Genomic DNA, 8,451 nt, shown 5'->3' on the forward strand with positions numbered 1-8,451 from the left:
TGCGACAGAGCTGGGATCATCAGGGACCCGTCAGTCAGAAAGCCCTACTTTTCCCAGAATGCACTTCACACCTGAACTCCGAAAGCTCTCGCAACATGACTCTGCATCTTAAGTGTGTGCTTAACATTTCTGTCACCCCAAACCACCACACATCCACACACCACTGGCCAGCAAACCTCATGATACCCATTTAAATATTATTTGAAGTGGGGGAAAAAAATATCCGAGCCTTTGTGGTTAATTTATGATAAGCCCTTTTTAGTGCCTTACTTTTATAGACCTTTGACATTAAAGGCAAAACAGAAGCAGACATTATCCTATTTTCTTTCCTACTGCATGTTCCTGGTCTTACGGTGAATCATCATAATTGCATGCCATTTTACAGCGAAAAAACATCCAGGCTATCATATAACGTTCACCCAGTTTAAGCTAAATTGCACAGATACATTTTAATTTTTAGTATGCTTTGCCTACTTTTCATGATGCAATCCAATCCTTTCCTACTTTTTTTTCCACACAGGTATTGCACACTGGAAATATCTAATACAGTGCATGTAACCACAAAATTTTATTTAATATTGAGCTCTATTTTATCATAGATTTTGATATGAAGCATATAGACAGGCCAAAGAACACACAACACACAATCTTCCAAGTCATTAACAATGCTTTGGAACAAATAAAAGGAATTTAATGGGAAACTATGCAGGATTTTGAACAACCTCCAGAGTCATAGCCATGCACCAGATGTGAAGTTTGAATTTTAAAGGTATGGCCTATATATTGCACTTCTTTTCCATCGTGTGATCTTCTTTAGGCTACTGATATGACTGTAGTTGTATCACACTTATTATACAATCTTTGTTTTTAAACGCCTACGAGCACTATTAAATTTTTATGTGCAGAATACACATTTTTTTCAGCAGCACATGCTTTGGGCTAAAAAGGGCCGAACACGGGTTTAGGCAAAACATGTTTTGAAAAAATCAAAACGCGTTAGCATTTGCAAAGGTTTTTTGAAGATAGTGAGAAGCTAGTTTCACCGGTCTAAATCAGGCTTCTTCAAGCAATTTCTGGGCATTTAGTTATGCTAATTAAACACATCTTGCATGAAGTTTCAATTTGCATTGCTTATTTCAATCAGGCACAGCAACAGGTGTCATTTTTCATGGGTAGGGTGTTGTTTTTTCTTCTGAGATTTCCCCAAGCGTAATCGTATGAATCAAGCTCTTTGATTTCACAATGCTTCATTAACAGACATCGTCTGACACTTTTGCGCATGTTCATAAGTAAATGCATGAGGAAAAAAAATAAATAAATAAACCACAGCTGGCATAACTATATCTTTCCCTTGTGATTTTCTGCTGGAATCAACGCTGAAGGGAAAACAATGGCACATTTAAACTACTCTGCAAGTATAATTAACTGAAAACTAGACAGATTGGTCCAGTCCACTTGGCTTATCTAGTTAGCCTGTTTTTATTTAGCACATTTAGAGCTTCTGCGCTAATGTATATGTTTAAGAAATCCATTTGTCAGATGTTTTTGAACACGTTCAATTGGCATAACACACTTTTTCAGTAACCTAGAATATTTCCACAGGATTATACAGTATGGGGTGATTTTCACAGCTGGTTGTAGTGTTACTACCACAATTTTAGGTTCCTGCTATTCTCAGTGATTTGACAGGATAGAAATGAAAGGTTTAACTACGCTGTTTGTGAGCTCATTTAATAAATCCCAAGAGCTGCTTTATGGAAATACAATAGATGGCCTGTTGAAAAGGCCACCTACCATTTGACAGAACTGATTAGTGTCCAAACGCCATCACTTGGACTTTTTCAGGGGAGAACACCATTAAGCATTCATCATAAGTATTTTAAAGAATGCAAACAAATATAGCCGCTCCATAACTGTTGAAGAGGCAGAAAAGTGCTGAATATCAGCAGTATTCTCAATGAGTTGCATGGCAGATTCCAGCTCTGATAAATATGCAGGACGTCAGCGTTTATGAAAGAGATAGGCTGATGGGAAGGAAGTGTAGATAGCCTATTAAACTGTAAATATTTACCCCAATTCTGTGTAAAAATACTCTTTCCCCCAGGGTCTCGACATGTCCTCTTTTTGGCAGATTGGCAGGCTTTGGAGTTGTATTCGTTTGTGGAGCAAATGCATGGTGGAGGGCAAATTCAGATCTTTTATTTCTGAAAGGTTATAGGTGGAGATGTTGTTAGAAAATGTACTAGCTACTAGCTTTTTTAGCCACCAGGTCAACAATTGCGTTTGATTTAGATATGAATTATTTATATTTACGACAGAAATTCTATCTAGCGACCTAAAAAGGGCGATTGCAGGCCAAAACCATTTGAATAAAAGTGTCATTCACAAAGTTGTTACATTCTATGTTGTTTATTAAATATTGATTATTAAATATTTAATTTGGCTAATTCATATGCTGCAAGCGAAGTACTGCATTTTACTGTTTTATTGCATAGATTTCCCTGCAAAGTCAAGACAGGTTCCATCTGGGTCTGCGAGATAATTCACGAAATGAGACTTTTAAGTGCTGAGATTAAAAAAAAAGAAAAGTAAAAAAGAATTAAATTAAATTAGAACACCTGTAGAGAGTTGTAAATTACATAAATACATTTAGCGGTTTGTGTATTCATGCAATTAACAAGCAGATTAATTAAATTTAATTAATAATAATAAAAACACTCATAAGCTCATGAGCGCATAAAATACAAGCTAGGGAAGGAAGCTTCATCATCAGGGGTCAGGGGCCATAATTAAATGCATATTTTTAATTGTACTAAATGAACATGTTAATTTAACAGCTTTAATTAGGAGTGACTGAATTTGCCCTTGCATTAAAGAATGATGACAGAAGCAGGTGTAACACACTTTGATCTTTACTCCTTTTTTAAGATTCTAAGAAAAAGAATTGTCCGTTTCTACTAAATGTTTCTCTCTCTCTTTTTCTTCCTATTAAAGATCTGTACGAGAAAGCCAAACTCTGCTGTATTATATCAGTTAACGCTCCTGATCATTCTGAAGTTCAGAGTCACGGTCCTTGGAGCTTTAGGCAAGGAATGTGGTTAATATAAGCTTGTCTGTTTGTAGGCTTTTGAAGTCCTACTTGCTTGAATCAACATCTCAGATAATAGTAAAGAGTGAGGGACATAGAATATGTGACCTTCATGTGTGAAGATATTGCTCATCTAGAAATATGAGATAAGGCGTTTACAGCAGGACGCTATTATAGCTTGACAGTTATTGTTTTTTATTATTTTGAGTTTGGTTTTTTTTGTTTTTTTTATGAATTTAAGGTTTTTATGCTTTCAATATGTCTAGTGGAGGCTGTGTCCCTGGAACAATACCTTCTAAGAACAAAACATATGTTAAACAAAATATATGTTCTGCATACGTTAAATAATTCGAATTAGCCAAGTATGCTTGTGCTCGCTTTTAAAAACCTAACATTACAAGTGAAAGCATCAGTAATTCGCCTTGAACACGCATCAAAGACTGACACAAAAGGGAAGAAATTATTCATTTTTGTTGTCTTTGTACGCTTTTATGAAGCTACGAGAATACTTATTTTTGAATGCCGGTTTTCATCTAAAATGTTTTAAATTGGGTTCTGAAGACAAACAAAGCTTTTACACATGGGGGTAATTGATTAACAACTACATTTTCATTTTGGCATGGCGTAACCCTTTAACAATGTCCTTACTAGGTCTTACGGGTTTGGAATGACATGAGGTTGAATTATTAATATAGCTTTCGTTTTGTTGGAAATATCCTTTTAAATAATCAGAGATTACATCCCCAGAGAGCAGTCTGCCATTTCATCTGAAGACATTTCGATTAAGAAAAAAGACCTTTTCAACACAATATTTGTGTGCTATGCGTGTTTATGAATAGCATGTTTTTAGCTTAGCAACATGCTAACACCAAACTATACAGAAAATAAGTATTAACATTAAACAGTAGCCTTTTTTTTCAGAAAATTCAGACAAAAAAAGGTCAGAAATATGTGATTCAACAAAACGTAGCGTTTCATTTACCTCAGGCACATCATCAATGTCCACAGCTAGTTATTTCAGCCGGAGATTATATTTAGAGAAAGGCGGATTTAAAGTTATTTATACTGTATTTATTTAAAGAAGGAACAATTAGTTCTGTAAAACATTGATTCAATTTATGTGTACTATATTTTCTTCCTGCTGAACCAAAAACACTGTGTGTATTAGCCAGCGAAACTTAGCATTTTAGGTTTCATGTTCATAATAGTGTGTCACTGCATTAAACAAACTGAAGAGGGGAAATAAAAAAAAGCAGAGGCTGATAATTGAAAAAACTTCTTCATTATAAAACGTCCTTTGTCTGATCTGTTTTATGGTCATCCTAGACAAGAGCATTAATGGGACGTATTAAGGGTCTTTAGATATCGGCTCCAGGTGGTATAGTGTGTGTAAGCTGCAGGGGGATGGGAGCGAAGGTGATAAAGGAGCAAATAAAGCGAAAGTGAATTCTCACACACATATACGCCATACAGGACTTATGCTATGAAACCAGAGTCTTTATTGACCACACTGGTATTTATGACGGCTTAGGGTGGGTGTTTGCTGAAGAGATAGAGGAAGTAGAGCAGATGACAGACGGCCGGTAAGGCTGGGGGTGCAAGTTGAATGCTATTTATTGCTGTGTATATCAGAGAACAGGCTGTCAGCAAGACTGAAGGGAACGTGGCAAAGGGCTGCAGCCGGATATTATGATGAAAAGCCAAAACAAACCAGGGAAAGCTGACATAATACAGCATACAGACATATCACACACAAAGGGGCTAGAAGGCAAAAATATACACGTGTATATATTTCGCTGTTAACTCTGTATTCTGTATATAACGCGAGGGAAAATTTAACATGCTTACTGATGTCGAAAAACAGCGATGTTTTGCTCAAGGAGAATATCTCTAAGCAAAGCTTGCTCCAAATGGTTTATTTGCACACTTTTGGCAGTGTTGACGCTCACTTCAGCGGAAACGTAGTTGGCTCTTTTCTGCGTTCTGCATGCACCACAGAGACTGTCTCTATAATCACATTTCTCCCTTGGGCACTTCTCTCCTGATACAAACAAAGTCAAAATAGATTTTTTTTTTGTCGCGCATATACTGTATAGATTGAGTCTTAAGCCATAAATCTTCCCAGTGTCATCCAGGTCCCAACTTAGCCAGCTGAAGCATAGATTGCATTGCTTTTGACACCAAGGCCTGAGGGGCCTTTTTATAAAAAAGCATTGTGTTACAGAAAATTTAAGCTTCATTTTACAGCTTGTACTTGACAAAAATGTTGTAGGACAGCCTACTACTATTAGCTACTTATTACATGCTACAAAAAATAAGAGATATACTGCAGTGAATAATACATGCAATATACAACGTGATTATAAGGAGTAAACTATTAGTAATGTTGGCTCGGGCTTTTCTTCTTGATTCATTATTCAAAGGAAATTTCAGAGATTTTACACAAAATTTAAATTCATATTTTTTAAAGCCGAATTATACATGCAGGTAACATAAAAAAAATTACTCCATATTGTTTTTCTCCAAAATGTATTAATTCTCATGTTGTGTTCTTTTTTCTGAAAATGAAAAGTTAATGTTATCGCATATGACTAAACCTCAACCCCCCAATTAGTGCAAGTTTCGTATTTACTTTTTAATCTGACTGACGGTAGCTTACACACATCAGGTTTTGAGTGAAAATTGGCATAATTATCCACAAAACATGCTTTTCCCGCTCAAATTTGAGTTGCCTATCCTCAGATCAACGAGGCCTATAATTAATACACTCCAAAAGTAAATACTACACAAGCCAATTGCCAAAGCATTTTCAGCACAGCCCAAGAGTTAAAAGTTTTTTTTTGTTGAAAATCCCGGCAAAAACCAAGATGGCTGCCGAGCAAACTGACTGGCTTACAAAGAGCTTTAGCTTTACTCAAGCTGGATTCCGATCCTTTCTGTTGATCTTCAGCAGTCTGCTGCTCTGGTCTGTATCTTAGATCCCTCCAGGCCACGTTCTGGGCTCAACATGATCAGTCTTTCACGCTCAGCTGCTTTGGTCTGAGGATTGCTGAGGAGTTACAGGAGGGATCAATGGGCGGCTGTAAATCCTCCAACCATTGTGATGGTTATTGATTTAGTGCTCTGAAGCTGTGCTATCTGCCGCATGGCACTACCACAGGCCAGCTCTCTCTCATATGTGCCATTGATGTGCCCTGGGGTGAGATCTCCCAGCTTTAGCACTCACTCGGTCTCTTTTTAGACACAGCATCACATCAGTCTGTTCTATAAATCTGCTTTGTTGCTGAACCCCACTAGAGCCCATGGACTAAAGAGCCTCTTGGATAATTACTAGAAAAATGAGTCAAATGGGACTCGGGTCCATTTTGCCCGCCTGAGGAGTTTCCATCACAGTTTTTTCAGTTAATTAGTGATCTTGAATTTAGAATTATTATAATTTAATTGTAGCGTGATTTCAGTGGTGACATCTTGTTGGCGGCTAGATTCATTTCCCCCAAAAGATTCGAGTATTAAGGAGTTTTAAACAATAAGAATTTTTTTCAGTGAGTAATGAGAGAGTTGTCACAAAAGCTGTTTCTCACTGACTAAATTAGTGAAAGCACATTTTCACAAATTATTGTTTCCTGTTGCAGTTTTATGTTTCAAACATCCCTATTAACTTAGCATGTTTTGTGAATTTTGTCCATTTAACCTTCCAAACAAAATTAAAATACATTATCTTTTTCTTTTTTTAACACATATGCTCAACCATATTTTATTTTCTATTTCATAATTGGTTTATGCATAAAATTCTCTTTTTTAAAGCCTATAATCCATAATATGTGTTAACATGCCTCAATTTTGTCAACATGAAGAGGTTTTTTTCCCCACTGTAAGCCTAGACTTTAAGGTGTGAACAAAAAAAGACATTAATTGGTAAAAAATAATGAATGTAAAGTAGGACATAAATTGTCATAACCAGCTCTGGTCCCCTACACTACAAAAAAAATAACATTCTTCCTCAGTATTTTTCTATTTTAATTCTTAAGTCTTCTCTCTGAAGTCTTAAGCCTTCATCCTCATTCTTAAAAATCTGCAAGTGCAGTTTTAAAATTAAACTTAATTCAAATGGGCCCCAGGCCTGATATTGTTTTTCTGCTCCTACTGGCAGATATTGTTTCTTATTTTAGGCAAAAATAAACTACTACAAATATCTTAATTCATTTTGCTCCTCCAGCAAATGCATCTTGATTTAACGATGTTTATGTATTTGTACTAGAAAGAAAACATCATTTTTTCTGCAGCAGAACCGACTTTCCAGGGGATCGTAATGCAAACAGAACAATGGAAAAAAAATTGCTGGCCCAGCGGAAAGCCAAAAATGCCACATACTATCCGTCATTGATTTTCCAGTCATTTTTAAAGTTTGTTGTTCAGAAACATATTAATGAACAAAATACTGACCTTTATTAAGATGCATCTGTTAGGAAGCATTTCCTCTGGGATCAATAAAGAACAGCTACTTACATCTCTATAAGTCTACTGCACCAATGAAGACATATGTTGGATATCAGCTGAACCAGACGCATGGGAGTCTCATTTCTCAATGTCCCTCAAGTAGACCTGATATAGCCATTGCTTTCCCATTCCCTTAGACCACAGAACACGTTCGCTCTCAACACTTTTTGGGTCAGTGCTTTAATAATGCACCTCACGCCTTTCCGTTCTGAGGGGTTTGAAGCCTTGAATTCAGCCACACTTGTGAGGTTATATGGGTCGTACTACGTACAAGGCCAGGGGTTTTAACTATGAGTACAAAGACCCCCAAAAAGATGATCTCAACGTGAGTGAAATATTAAGGCAGTTGCTGGCATATGCATATCCATACTGTGGGTAAGCTATAACATTTTACTATAAAGATACAGTGCTGTATAGACAAAATGAATAAATGAAATGTTTAGTAAATTCAATAATTAGGTTTGCATTATTTTACTAAAGCAGTTGATTGAGTGTTATTTTAAAACGACTTGATTTCAATACCATTCGAAAAACGTTTTCATATTTTTGAAAGAATTTTTATTACGGTTGCCAAGACTTGCATTTATTTGGTCGAAACACAAAAATAGCAATAATGCGTAATATATTTTAAAATGTCATCAACTACAAAATAAAATAAATAAATCCGTGATGGCAGCTAAATCTTTTTAGCATAATACTTCAGAAATCAATATGAAGATTCCGCTCTGGAAAATACAGTAGTCAACATTTGAAGTGAGCCAAAGTTGTCCTAAAACACTAAAAACAATACCCGTTCCTGTCTTAGGACCACTTCGATGAACTGCTTTGATCCACAAATGTTGACTACTGTATTGTGATGCATACTA

This window comes from Puntigrus tetrazona, chromosome 17 (assembly GCF_018831695.1).
Source record: "Puntigrus tetrazona isolate hp1 chromosome 17, ASM1883169v1, whole genome shotgun sequence".
Classification (NCBI taxonomy): domain Eukaryota; kingdom Metazoa; phylum Chordata; class Actinopteri; order Cypriniformes; family Cyprinidae; genus Puntigrus; species Puntigrus tetrazona.